The following is a 15,830-nucleotide window of genomic DNA, read 5'->3' as shown; positions in this document are numbered from 1 at the left end:
CAGAGCCTCCCTCTGCAAGCAGCATGGCCAGCTACCCAGCCACCACAGAAAACAGGAAGGAGAGCAGCATCTCTAGCCCCTCTCCTCCTCTTCTAACACGGGTGATTAGAGCTGCAGGCTGGCACAAGACCTTATCAGATCCCCCACATTGCATGGGGCAGTTCCTCTGCCACATTTCTCACATCATGCATTCTGAAGGAGATCAGTAATTAATACCTCAGAGGAAGTGAGTGAGCAGTGAACTCCAATAAACTCCACTGCAGTGAGTGAACTCAGGTTTAGTTGTGCGATTATCTCTTTTTTTTATTATTATTAGAAGTAGAAAAATAAATTTGTTTGGGTTTTTAGAGCTAATCCAAACACATTTTAGTCGTCTTTTGAGATGGCACTTCCTGCCCTGTCCCTACTTGACAACAGATTTTTCAGTCATTAAGAATGTTCTGCACGCACAGAAATATCTCGGGTTATTTTTCCCATAATCAAAAGAAAACAAATCCCAGAGCAGCCCTGGCAGGCTGCTTCCGGCCAGCACTGCTGTGCCCCCAGAGTCCCATCACGCTGCTGCTGACTTCAGAGGGCAAGCAAGAAAGTTTGCTTTCAGTATAAAATTAGACACTAAGACTAACTGACTTTTTTTCCGCCCCAAAATCAAACTCTTGCCCAAATACTTTTCCACTAAACATATTCCAGGACAGTAATTTTAATGTATATGAGTGGCTTGGATCGTAGTAAGGCAGTGTTTATGTTCCTTCCACATTCCCCTCCAGCTGTCAGTACACTTCAATGTATTCCTGGCCAACGCACCTCTCAGCAGTCACTTTGAAGCACTTGTGATACAGCTCAACCCACATTATCAGCTACCAGGATGCCCTCTGCTACCGTCTGCTTGCTTTCACATGCTTTGTCTTACAAGGCCTTCTCTCATTATAAAGAACTGACATTTAGAAGAAACTGCAATATTATCTACTTCATTATCCTCGTATAAATCCCACCCTAACACCCTCATCTGCTGTGATGTCAAACAAGCTTTGCCAATTAGACTTACTAATGCTCTATCGCTACCATCCTGTACCTTCCATCTTAAACTAGGACAGTCAACCTCTGAAGGCAAAAAACTATTTATTTCTATTATTATTACAAGGAAGACATTCCTACCTTAAACTATATGTTTATGAGTAAAAGCCACCAAATCTTTCAGCACTGCCAAAATCTCCTTGGCCTGATGTAAAGGCAGTTCTGCTATAGGAAGTATTTGTCTATTGATGTCTGACACTGGAAGGCATCCTCGCAAAAATCTACCAGAGCTATCCTTACCAGTAGTGTACCCACAGCAGATTTACATTGCTAAGTGTAAAGAATTTCACAAGCAGTTCACCAATAGCGTATCCAACTAGTCTTTTTGCTTCCCCTGTCAAAGAGAATAATATGGGTGAGAAAACTGCTGGCCACTCTCTGGAAGTACTGTTAAAAGCCTCCGAAATGTTTTGCATTCTTGTGATGGGGGCTTTAGCAAGAGATCACCATTGGCACTCCCAGCCTTGGGTCTCCATGGTCAGGTGAGTTACTGCAACATCTCCTTTCCATGTCTGATCAAGTGTCCAAAACTCAAGTTCAAGTACTCCTGCACATTATTACCCTTATGTCCTGAAGATCCTCATTCAAGAGCTTTCAACAAAAGCCAGCATGAAACAAGGCTGTAAAGCAACATAGTTAAAGCATTTAAGTAGTTATAAAAAAAACATCTGCAGCCTAAACTAAGCCTCTGCTACCCATCTATAGTACTCAGCACAACAGAGATCTGGTATGATGACTATGCCCTCTCAAAAGTCAGTCCATCAGCAAGTCCTTCAGCAAAGCTTACAGCAGTCCTTTAGAGTCACCAGAAGTCAGAGATCTACCAGAATTAGTTGGTGGAAAGGCAATGAGGAGCACAAAAGGGCCTCCAAGCAGCATGTGCACCCAGTAGTGATCAGCTTATAAAAAGAAAAGACCCTTATTCTCAGATTTTCTAGCATTAAAACTAAACTAAGCTAAACTAAGAATTTATTGAGGGAGGGAAAATGCAAAAGTTTTTCTTTTTGTCCATACCTTAACTTTTTAAACGTTTCTGTACAGGATACTGCAGAACTCCACAGAGCCACCTAGTGCTGGAAAAAGATCACTTTCAACTCCTCGGACGTCCTCTGCAGTCCCATAAATATTTGGGACTAAATGTCTGGCAAGGAGGAACCAAAGCCAATTCTGCAGAAGTCAAGACCCTGCAATTCCAGTTATGTGCAGCAGCAAGTCTGGGAACAGAATAGCCGATGAACTGTGCATACAGGAAATGCATTTTTATCCTAATAAACCCAGGGTAAGAAGGATATCCTGCAAAACACATGGCAAGTGACCAGGGATTCTCAAGTAGTTATTATCTGTGGGACTTCTCTATGCTGCCAGCCTAAGCTGAGCAGTGAGTAAATCTGATTATTTATAAGGGTACCTGAGCTGCTTCCTATGCCCTACAGGCTTCCCAGCTCATGTTCTCCAGCTATTTCGCTTTATTCTCTTCCTAACAGAGAACTTCTTGGATTTGCTTCTTACTTCTCAGAGATTCCTTGCCATCACAGGTCCAAGACTTTCTGATCTCATATTCAATAATGGCTATGAAAAAATCAGCATGGTGTGCTCCCTCCAAATCACTTGCTCCTCTGCTCACACTGCCTCCTCCCACGTGTTGGCAGAGACAGTCAAGAAGCCATGCAGTGGACCAGATCAGGGAATTAAACAACTGATCTGCATTAGAACTAATCCAGCAAAGAAAATTGGGGAAAAAAAAAAAGAATAAAACCAGCACCCAGATAGATCAATTACCTGATCCTGTTTACCACAGAGGTGATACACTGATACTTGTGTGAGAAGGAAACCAGGAGTAACATAGGGTGAGATGGTGGCCTGATAAATTCAGCAAATGACAGCCTAAGACATCACTTCTGCTCTGAACAGAAATATCCAACAGGAGAATCTGGAATAAGTCCTGCAGTTCTTCCACCAGAGCATTGCTCTAGTTAAAAACAGGTTAGTTAACACCTTTCTTTAAGGCCATTATTTCTCCGCAGATTTCAGATTTGCTGTCTGTGAGATTGCAGATACCCATGCTCTGGAAGCATGCAGTTTGGATGTCAGACTGGAATATGCAACTTATCATTCCCTCTTCCCCCCTTAGAATTTGAGAGGATTTTGCTATGGAACTAACTAGCTGGGCCTTTCAGAGATTTTGTTTCTTGTTCTCTGGTTTATAAGGGAAACTTGAAACAAATCAAAATTATTCTGGCCTCGTACTAAAGGTCAGTGTTGTGGGGAAAGATGACTTGTTTGGAATTCAGTCAGGAAGTTTAATACAAATAATCCAGCTTGAAGTTCTGTGAGAACAAGTCCCAGCCAAAAAAAAAAAAAAAAAAAAAGTGCTGATAGAACTGACTTAAGTACTAAATATACTAAATAACTTCTTTCCAAACTTCCCAACCATTTTTTTCCACTGATAAACCCAGAAGCTTTCAAAGCTGCCATGTGAACAACTATTTAGTTGAGGTGTGAAAGAGATACTATTTGTACCTTCTCAGATAGAACTAGGCCTTATCAGCACTTAAACAGGAACGAGCAAGGGAAGGAATAAAAGGTGTGAGTTGCTACGCAAAAAGACCACACTGTACAGCGTCTCCATGATCTGCTATAGAATATTAGGCTGCAACAATCTTTTTTCAGCCAAGTACTCATGCCATAGAAAAGAGACAGCAGCTGAAACAATCCAACTGTTCATTTGCAAATACATAACTAATTATTTGTTATTAAAGGTGTACAGGTGGCTTCTGTATTTACAAAGGAATATTTGCCTCTCTGAGACTCCATCCCAAATTACATTTGGAATTGTTCATAACTCAGAAAAACTTTCTAGTGACATTTTCTCAACCTAAGTTATTAAGAAACAGATATTGGAATGAGTAGAAAGGAGTAGATGCTCCACTATCATGATACTATCAGCCTTGAAAGGATACCTTCAGGAAGAATTGAAATCATTTGTCTTTTTAAGAGCGTGTGCCTAAATACAAAGTCCCATGAGGACATAGCTGGTCAAGAGATTCCTCCCAAAACACTGGAAATGAGAACAATGTCAATTCACATTTCCTCACAGATTTATACCTGCATAGTTGTTCTGACTACAGCCAGTGGGGCTATAAAAGAATCTGCAGTTAACCAGCCTCGTTTTGTTTTTCTGGCTGATCAAAGACCTGCCACTAACAAACACCAAGTCTTTCAAGCCTTTCTTGTTACTACACAGCACTGTTCATTTCCAACAACAAGCAGCTACTTACATCAAATAAGTTGTACCTGGGACTAGGAAAGCATCAAGACCAAAACACCTTGTGATATTCCCATAGCAATCAAATAATATGGCAAGTTCAGAATGCCATGGTCTGTGATAAAATTGTCCTGTAGTAAGAAAAGACCACATATCGATCTAAAAGCATGTGGCTTTTTGGTGTGTTTCCAGAGCTGCTGAACTAGAATGATAATTATTTCACTCCAAAAATCTGCAAGTAAGCATTACATTCAGTTTCTGTATCTGAATCTAACAAGGCAGCCTGCCAAATACTACCAAAAAAAAAATCTTTGCATTTGATGGACAAATATTTTGATAGTTTTGTGCAACTCTACACTCAGTCTTCCAAAAGAGGCCTCTGCGATGTTACCTGCACTCAGCAACCCATACATTCCTATATGATAGCGACTCAGTGCTGCCCTCCTTACTCCAGTATCAGTTCCAGCGCCTGATAAAAACATAGCATCAGGAATCCTCCTTCCCACTTGGTGATTCAGCCTTGGCGATTTGAATATTTGTCCTCTCTTCTCAACTAAAATAACCTGGAGAAAGTTATGCTTCATTCAGAAACAGTCCTGGTAATCCAGAGGGGAAAATCAAAAAGCACTGACTCACTGAGTGCTCACTTCCAACAAATAACATCATGTTTTGCCACCCAAGATGTTACAATCAGACCATTAAAACATGGCTGTCTCTTTTTGGCTTTAATGACACAACTGCAAATGGACCATGTATCAATAGGAGAGGCAGGTGCAGATTTGAGGAAGGTTCACAAAATGGACTCAGATGTGACCAATTTGTAAATTCCCAGGCAGCTATCTGGTGCCAAAAATGTGCACTTTGGAACGTGGCTGAATGTTTTCTCTGTTTACAGTAACAGTTTCACTTCACACAGTCCCTCCCAAGATAAAGAATCAGTAGCATTTAGGTGACCTATTAAGCTTTACAGTGTTCAAGCAAAAGCTTCAGTGCTAGTGCTTGCTCTCTAGTGTTAGCAGAGAAACACCCTCAAGATTTATCTCAGAGGAACTGCAGCATTTTCCTAATGTACTTTAGCAGATACTTCAGAGGGGGAAAAAATAAACCAAAATTCCATTTCCTAGACAAGGTTAAATAATAAAGTGTAACCACCAACCATTCACCTCTGCCTTGAACAGAAAAAGCATTTTAAAAACAGCTTTCAGAAAGGTTATTTCTCCTGAAGTACATTTCTGGAAAAGCCCTGCAATCTTAAATTAGAGTGTGTCATCCCTGTTAAATACTGGCTGTCAGTGTTTTGACACTTGGTTCTCCCTAAAACTACCCGGGCAATGTGGACTGACCTCTGGCTGTGCTCTGAGCTGCTGCATACAACACACTGTGGGCCATCCGGATGACCAAATGGCATCCATCTCACCTGCGTTGGTGGAAATTGTTTTATGCTTTAGGAATAACAAAGTAAGACTACTCTTCTGAAACACTGATAAAATTTTACTATATAACATACTTCAGGTCATAGTTCCTCAGAGTTTGTATACATTTAAAGAGTACATTTCATCCCAAATCTGTGTTTATATACATAATGCCAGCAAAGTCCCTTGGCATGACTGTAACACCGCAGCAATCCCACTTTTTATCTCTAAAGGTAAAAAGCATTTTCAACATACCAGTAAACTTCATACATATACATATATATATATACATATATAATATATATAATATATTCTTTTTTAGTAAATTTGCAAGTGTGTTATCAGAGATGTCTTAAATGACGCCTTATTGCTGAAAGAACAAATCCATAAAGAACAACAGTATACTGGCCTTCCCCCAAAGTCCTCCTTTCTCAAAGAAAAGATATCAGGTAGTGTTCTGGTCATAAGCATATGAATCATGTCTTGAACATCCCGAGCAATCACCCATTCTGAACACCTACACCTATCTTCTGAGCAGCAAAGACATTGGAAAGGTGATGGTGTTCAGAAACAGCAATCAGGAGATTTTCAAACTGTACTCACCCACAAAGCAATGGTGGCAAACTGGACATCACTCTGCCTTGAAGTTTGCTATTTATAAACTCTTATAATATCTAAAAGACATTTCAACAATGATGAGAAACAAGCAGAGTCCTGAATTAATGCATTGACACTTTGTGGTTTCCTTTGTGTTGTCACACTCCCCTTATTTGCTGATGGAGGGTGAGGTTCCCCATATGAGTGGCAGCAAGCAGCCCTGTAGCGGTCTCCCTCCCCTTAACTGCTGCCTCCAGTTAAACAACAACATGACAGCAGTGACACAGAACAGCTGCCCCCAGAAAGTTTACTTTCATGGGCCCGCAAGAGCCTTCCATCCACAACTCCCTGCACAATGTCACATCTAGCTTTCATGCCACTCAATGCTTTTAAAAGTCTCCAGAGCAGCAGTGGTGGCATGCAAGGGGGAAGTAGTAAACCTCCTACCTCCAGATTACTTCAGCAGTTTTGCAGATTTTTTTTTTTTTTTTTTAAATATATCTTGAAGTACTAAAATAGGTCAGAAAGTCTGTTTTTCCATATTATTTACACAGTCTTTTCATGGTTATGAAATGATTCATACGGCTCCTGAGGAGTAAAAAATAAATTAAAAAAATGAAGTTCAAGAAACACCCCTCCTACTCCATGTTAATTTTTTGCTGTACCCTCAAGCTCTGGAATGATACAACGGAGGGAAAAAGAATTCAAGTGTATACATAAAGATCTACATAGCTACAGCATAAATATATGAAAATGCAACCCCTGAGAATACTGGCTGCACACAGGAGGATTTCATTTGCAAAGCTGGAGTCTAGATGAGGCTGTAAGAGCTCCAAGGATTTATGCTCAGGTGCATGCCTACTTTTTTTCCTAGATATTTTGTCAAGCACTTTGTCACACACACTCAAGTCAAAGAAGACAGTTTTGTGCTAGCCATAGATGCATATTTCTGTAAAAGAGATGGATCAAGACAACCTACAGAAGATGTTCGACATGAAGGTATCATGCTGGTGCCTCTCCTATAACATCTGACCACATCTGAGGAGCTAAGCCCTACAGCTGTGTCCATGACAGTAACTTGCCACATGGGTGCCAGGTAGGAGCTGCTGCTGCCTGACTATTCCTGAAGTTCTCAATCAACAATTATCATTGTTTGTTCATTTACAGAGATCCCCTTATAATCCTTTGCTTTCCCTTCAGTGACTCACATGTCATGCCTCCCATAGCTAGCCAGAGAGCACCACCAGTGGTCTCACCATAAAGTCAGTAAAAAATCAGGACCTGGGGGTCTCAATAGATGAAACACTGAACATGAGCCAGCAGTGTGCCCTTGCGGCTCGGAAGGCAAATAGTATCCTGGGCTCCATCAGAAGGGGAGGTGGCCAGCAGGGACAGTGTGGCAATTGTCCCCCTCTACTCTGCTTTTGTGAGGCCCCATCTGGAGTACTGTATCCAGGTCTGGAGTCCCCAGTACAAGAAAGACAGGGAGCTGTTGGAGAGGATCCAGAGGAGGACCACAAAGATGATCAAAGGACTGGAGCACCTCCCTTATAAAGACAGGCTGAGGGAGCTGGGCTTGTTCAGCCTGGAGAAAAGAAGGCTGTGGGGTGACCTCATCGCAACATTTCAGTACCTAAAGGGAGCCTACAAACAGGAAGGGAATCAACTCTTTGAAAGGGTAGATAACTGCAGGATGAGGGGAAATGCTTTTAAGTTGAGGGAGGGGAGATTTAGGTTGAACGTCAGGGGGAAATTCTTTACAGAGAGAGTGGTGAGGTGCTGGAACAGCTGCCCAGAGAGGCTGTGGATGCCCCGTCCCTGGAGGTGTTCAAGGATGGTGCCCTGGGCAGCCTGGTCCAGTATTAAATGTGGAGGTTGGTGACCCTGTGTGTGGCAGGGGGGGTTGGAGATTCATGATCCTTGAGGTCCCTTCCAATCCTGGTCATCCTGTGATTTTGTGACTAGCTCTGTTCCATTCAGGAGAGCCTCTCCAGCCACACACAAACCTTCAATGACCTGAACTGTGAGTTTGACATTTGCTTTCTTTGCATGTAGGACAGCGATAGGATACTACTGTTGAAACAGAAAATGCTTGTATTTCCTACATAAAGACTTTCTGGAGATGAGATATTTCTGGTAATTCAGAAGAGCAAAGCCAGCTACATCCTGGAAAAACAGTTTTCATCTCTTGCCTTGCTGTCCCTAGGTACCAGCACAGGTAGGGGATGCCTGTGCGTTCTGTGGTCTGCTGCACAGTAATCGTTGGTGCACTGTACCCCTATCATGAGATAATTTGATACTCAATGACTGAGTAGAAAAGCATGGAGACAAAGTCAATTAGTGCAATCAGCAATTCCAAACTGCACACATTATATATTGCTCTTGGTGTTCCTGGAACATTGAGTCTCACTCTAGAAAAATTAGTGCAGATATTCTGAAAGAAATTCAATAGAAAAAGCAATAGCAATTCCTAGCAATCAGACTAAGTATTATACAAACAGTGATACAAACTCATTCTCTTAGGGAAATACCTCTCATAATCCTGGCATGATGTTTTGCCAAGGTATACACACATACTACAATTTTATTATGGCTACATAAAAGCAGATACCAAACCTCAGAGCTGAAGAGTCAACAGATCGACAAGAAACTTGAGCCTCTGTCTAACTGTGCAAAACAAGTTACCAAAATGAGTACAGCTCACGGTACAGACACATTTGTTTCCAAACCTTTTTGCGATACCACAGATATCTAACCTTCTGACGTACTTCAAAGTTCTGAAGGGAGACAGTGTCATACAAAAGACTGAGCTCCTGACAGCTGAACAGATTGCTCATTTGTGCAGCTCTGCCCGAAGTGAGGATGTACAATATGCAATACTTAACGCTTCTGCTCCTGCCCTCTTCTTTCTCTGAGCAGTCTGCTTAAGTCTAAGTAACCCTCCACAGAGCTGAAACAGCAGTGCCCATATCCCAGTGGTATCTCAAGAAACAATTTGTTGATGTCTGTAAAGTTGTTTTGACTGTGGAAACAGACACCAGAAAAAGATTTAGAAATAGATTTCTGTGAAGTGGAAGCAAACAAACAAACAAACACCTTATGAATGTGTAAACATTTAAAATGTAATACTTATATCAATACAACTCTGTATAACAGAGACTTTCTAGTTAATAAATATAAATAAAGAATGGTTTCTGAACAAAATGAACTGCAACACAAAATCAGAATTCAAATACAAGGGCTATATTCTCCACTACAGTATCAAATCAACACTTGTGAGATAGCCAAGAGCATATTCTGCCCTGGATCTCTCTTCTTAAAAATAAAGAGCTTAAAAGAAAAAAGCTGGCCAAGGCGATATAAGAACTGAACTTCAGCAAGCCCTCCCAATTAACCAGGACTCTCACATACTGTGGGCATGAATCACACAGCTGACAGTTGAGGAGGGATTTCTGTTATGTCAATAAAATTTGATTATTATTAGGACATGTTTGAGGTGAGAGTCACATAAAGCTTCTGTGCTTTATGTGACACAGCAAAACTTTGATCCGTATTTCCACAGGGGTGGTGGCCATAGCCACCTGCACACTTCTGCTGCTCCATTCCTAAATACTGGAACTCTGAGAGCAGCGTATCACTGAAGACATGATACTACAACAATGTGCAAAGTCTCTTCAATACCAGCAAAAATAATTTTATCCTACTTATGAGCTTAATCAAGATTTGAAAACCTGCTGAGTAATATGCATATTTACTCTAACTTCCAGGTGAGGTACAACTTAAGAGCCTTAGAAATGATTCATCTCAGTGAACCAAGAAATAAGCAAACAGTGAAAAAGTGCCTGGGGCAAGCACTTCTGAAGTGCTTATCTGGGACAGTTTTTAGCTACAATTAGTCACTGGTACATTTTTGTTATCATTCCACACCACTTTTTTCTTCAATTATGAAGAGCTGACATGGTCTTTTCAAGATGTAGTTGAGACAAACCATAAATATTTCTTCAGTGAAAATGTTGTTACCATTATTTAACATCTCATTTTCCTTACCATCTGTCTTACATTAATTCTTGCCCCTTTCATAGCTTTATGTTCAGTGTTTTGGAAACCAGTCAGCTCCATAATCCCCATCTCACTTATTTCCCAAAAATGACAGTGAAGAGGAATAGAAATACTTCTTCAACATTTCCAGTGGTGGTGACTGGAAGGATTACCAGGCTGTGCAGAAAAGAAATGCATATGCACGCATAGAGAGGGATGACTAAGAGAACTCCAACCAGAAGTCCCCCAAGAGCACCACTGACTCCTATTGAGCTCCCTCTTCAAGCTCTCAAAGCCAGCTTGAGATCTAATGGTCAGTGTGACTCAGTTTTAGCCAGAAATGGATCAAGGACAACAAGCCCCTTCTGAGGAAACTATGAATGTCTTTATACTGCACTCTTATTGTTATACCCCAATGTCATAAATCACAAGCAACTCATGTCCGACAAAGCATTGATATTTTGGTACAATTCGTCTCAAGAAACAGGAAAGGCTATCAAAATACATGAAAGAGCTGGGAACTTCACTGAGAGGTGAGATCCCAACATTCAAACCTCACCTTGCCACACTCCAGTAACCTAGAGTGAAAAATCTCTGCTTCGTCTCAGACACAGCAGGTACTTGCTTTCTCATAACCGAAGTGCAAGTAATCTTTTTTTTTTCTTCCAATGCTTCTTCCCTAGCCTCGCTTGTCCCAGAGGTGTTCTGGCTCAGTGACACGTTTCCATAAAATTTTGTTCAGCCAAAAAAAAATGTCTGATAGTCTCTAATCTTACCATTTATCTGCTCTTCCTATTCCCTGTGGTTACATCACTTTGATTTATCCTGTGTGAAAACTTACTGTCTTGGGTACAAAAAGTACAGAGCAGAATATTTACAACACTTAAGAAGAGATGAGCAAATTAATGTGTTGCTGAGCATGGGGAATAACTAGGCAAAACACACAAGAAAAACCAGTGCAAAAATCTTAGTTTTAACACTGAGAAGAGACTTTAATGATGGATCTCATCACAAAGGAATGCTGAATCTGTGCATGGGGTTTATTCCCTACATACAGGGACTCTGCCTGACATAGATTCACCGTGCCATTGACACAGCTGATAGACTTTTCATGCAAATAAGCATAACATATATACACATATATATGTTATTTTTGTTGTTGTTGTTTTCTAAGGCAAATATACTTCTATTCATGTTTCCTTAAAATGTAGTTCTTAAGGGTAAATTATTACCCTGTGTAAAAACTAAGTGAAACTTTAAAACTATTTTATGCAACTTCCACATTTACTTTCTGACAAATAATACCTTTCTCAGGTATTGATATGCCTGAGCTGAAACACTGAAATTGCCACAATTCAGATAGTAGAAATGGAAGTAACATTACATTTATTAAAGAGAAACATAACAAGTGTCTCCAAAACAACAAAACATGAGAAAACCTTGTAATCAAAATGCAGCTGTTTCACTTTTAAGTAGGAAATTGAGTTTTTAAGCTAAAATTCTCTTAAGAATAGAGAATTCTCTTAAGAATGTAGAGAAGGGTTCAGCAACACATTGCTTTCCATCACTAGATGAAATTTTGAAAGCTGTTTCCTAACCAAACATTTCCTTGTGAATGTTGCACACAGTTCCGACTGACTTCAAGTTCAACTGATGCTTGTATCTCTTATGATCAGAAGACAAGCAGCAGATTTTGCAAGATAAAAGTAGCTCTTCATTGTAGAGCAAGACAAGGTTTTCAGAGGAGAAAAGTGCTACAATAGTTCACTAGAGGGAATACTTTTGTTGTTGTTGTTTTTTTTCCTTTTAAAGAAACAAAATATAGTAACAGTCACACAGTGGTTTAGTTTAATATCCAAGATCTCATTTAAATAAAAAATTAGCTTCTAAAACATTAGAAAACCCACTCATGTTTAAGCGTCCAGCAACGCTCAGAGCCCAAGTTAATTTCCATTAATCTACATGTAGGACTTAATTGTCCTCAAACAAATGCAGTGCAGCACATTCTCTTCCTTGGGGACATACTGATGTGTCACAAAAAGAAGAGGATACAGCATGTTTATACTGCAACATAACATACTTTCATACACCAGTGTGTCTCTTGCCCAGCACTGCGTTATTTGGAATGATTCCACAGAGAAAGGCACTCCATCCCTTAGAAGTTCACTGACTCCTGCCACAAACCTTCAAAATATGATTCATTTCCAAAGTAAGAGCAAGCTACTGAATAGACTGCTTTGATGGGTTAGAAATCAACAGTGGGAGCGAGTAATTGCAATGAAGGGCTCTACCTAATGACCATTAGGAAAAAAAAAGCAACAGTAACAAACACTTAAACACGTCTGTTTGTATTACCTCGAGGCACAAGAGAAATAAGCTGCTCTTCCAGGACCGGGAATACTCATGGTCAAGGATGAAAAAAGAAGCTACTTCCTTGCTGACATCCAGGGCACAACACAGGATCTCCACCCTGTCGTGTGGGTGGCTCTAACCACAAAAATCCACCCAAGTCAGTCCTAAGTAAAGGACATGCTCAGCTTTCAGCAAAGCATTACAGACTCCATGAAATATACTTCTTGGTCAGTGCAATAAGAATACACTCATCTTCCACACAAAGTTGACTGAGTTTATCAAAACTTCCCTAGGGTCACAAATAATCATCTCACAAATGCAAAACTGAAATTTCCTTTCGACCTACTATATTTTCTACTAATTATGCCCCTTTAAAATCAGAAAGAAAAGCGATGGAAACTAAGCTAGTCCAAAGAAAACAAGAAGGGAGACAAACTTCCCAGTAACTATTTAATTCCTTTCACATCTTAGGGCATCTTTACTAGCCTTCCTAGCACAGGTTTTAAAAGTTTTTGGTTCAGCTCTCAGGATATGCAAAGACCACCAAACTCTCCAAGCCAGAGATGCAGTCAAATAACCAGGACACTTTGGACAGGAACTTTTTCTTTGTTTTGAGGAACAGGCAGCTGAAGCTTTCTTCTTGGAAGACAATTTATCAGGAACAATAGCAGTAGTAGATGAAAACCATGTATATTTCTTAAGTCTTTTTAAGTGACACATCAACAACAGGTAACACATTACATACAAGAATAATTCACAGGTTTTCTGTAAGATTCCTTTGTACAGGATATTACCAAACTGCACAGGGAGGTTTGGCTGGATTGGGAAGGGCGGTGAGGTTATGCCTAAAACTTTGTAGGAAATAAGCTCTATAGGTGAAGTTTCAGGTGCCCCCAGCCAGAGGCCATGCTGAGGTATATGGAGTGGGATGCCCTGATCTTGGATAAGATGAGAAACGTGAAAACGAGAAGAATGTTGGAGATGCTCTGATACTGGGAGATCAAATTGCTGTGTGTGTAGGTGGCATTACATCGAAGCCTGCCCATCTCAAACGACAGCACTTGGGCCAGTTTTCACTAGACCAAGTGATAGAACCTTTCTTCAACTAAAGATCCTTTTCATACAGAAAAACAAATTAGGGAAAGAACTTTACAGTTCACCCTAAAAATTAGATCAAGAAGCAAATCACAGTCCAAACCATCCATCAATGGAGAAGCACAAGTTTAATCCTACTCATATAGGTATTTCTCTCCAAGATATTGCAAGGGCTACATGCTGCCACATCAATGCAGGTGGAGAAGCTTGCTCCTGGGCCACATGAGTCAAACTGCTGAGAATGGCACACCACACCCTGCGTTGTTCTGGCTGGCTGTGAAACATATCTACTCAGATGGGAAGAGATGTTTTGCTACACCTCATTCCCCTGGCACGCTGCACATGGAATTAACAACAGCAGCAACAAAAGGAGTGGGATATTTGTCAGTGGTTTACAAAACAAACAGAGAAAAGAAACAAACCAAAGAAATTTATGACTAATACAATATAGTGGGGGGGAAAAAAAAAATCACAAACATCTCTGTTCCCATTACAAGGTTTATCAATAGAAAGATGGTAAACAGAGTGGTTGTGTTCAAAATGGATCATGCTGACTATGGAAAGGCAGCTTTAGTTTACAGCATTGTGATATAAATGAAAGCTGTTTCTAGCCAAGGAGAAACATTATTGATCATCTGTAGCTAACATTTATCTCTGTCTCCAGGAGGCTGGTTCAAACAGAGAAATGGATGATATCTGATACTCATCTTTGTAACAACTGAAGGTGATGAAGGATTTCAAATTCTAATAGTTTTGGGGATCAGTGACTGGAAGGAGCTAGAAGGGAAACATCAGAGCACTCACCACCTCCTCATCCTCCATGAGTGCTTTTCCAGATACCGAGACTAATTACTAGCAGAGAGCAGATTTTAAGGCAGCTATTCATACAATAGAGCTCATGATACCAGGTATAGTCACATGGTCATAGAGGACTTGTTGGAAGTTCCGAAATTCAGTTTAATCTGATATTTTTTCTGCTAGCTGCGCTCATGCTGAACTACAGCTCAAGGAGTAGCATTTGGAGTCAGAGGTCTGGGAACTTCTTGGGAAGTCAATGACAGCATCATCTGCATTTAGTACTAGATGTGACTTCAGCATTAAGAACTGAAAGTGCCTCAAATGAAACAAATGCTTGTTCAAAACCCACCACAAGCGCACAGGTACTAGTCACTACATCCAAATGCACTAAAAAATACTTCATACATAAACCGAAGAGAAAGCAAGACAATTAAACCGCTTGCTACATAAGATGCATCCAGCTTTATGAGTGAAATAGAAAAAAGTATCCGCAGATATGCGGATATCAAAGATGTACCAGCAGAACAATACAGTAGTTTCCATGATTCATAACTATCTTGTTAGATTTGTTGAGAGGACACAAAGAGCGAGAAAATAAAGACAAAAGAGACCATGTTATTTGTAAGCTTCAGTCAATAGGTAGCAGACTGTTTCTAACAATAATGAAGAAGATGCGATTTACATGCATCTTGCAGTATTTGTGATCAGCTGGGCCCAAATATGCTTCCTTATGCAAACTGGTACACAGGTATGTAAAACAGCACTTACACAAACAGATCACCATGTATATAAACATTTTCCCATGAATGTTGTTAATTTCTCAAGCCGAATCTGATTCCATTCAAACCTATGGCACAATTTCTTTTCACTCCAGGAAAAAAAAAAGAATAGAAATCCAAACTCTGAAAAAAAATAAAAAAAAAATCTCAAGGTTGCTTGCTTTGTTTTAAATCAGACCAACATATTGGATTGCCCAGCAGCTTGAAAAATCATTCAACAATTGAAACAGATTTATGGGAATTCAATTCTACAATCTTTCCTCAACACATGTTCAGTAAAGCCTTCACAAGTGGTTATTTCCTCTAGACTGCACTCAGATTTACATTGCTGATACATCCAGAGGCACTAGAAGTTTTGCCTACAGATACAGAAAACAGTGTCCTTTTATTTGGGATGCGGTCCTATTTTTATTCCAGGGG

Source organism: Phasianus colchicus, chromosome 13, assembly GCF_987193195.1.
Source record: "Phasianus colchicus chromosome 13, bPhaCol1.hap1.1, whole genome shotgun sequence".
NCBI classification, from domain to species: domain Eukaryota; kingdom Metazoa; phylum Chordata; class Aves; order Galliformes; family Phasianidae; genus Phasianus; species Phasianus colchicus.
The sequence above is the reverse complement of the archived record's forward strand: the minus strand, read 5'-3'. Positions refer to the sequence as shown.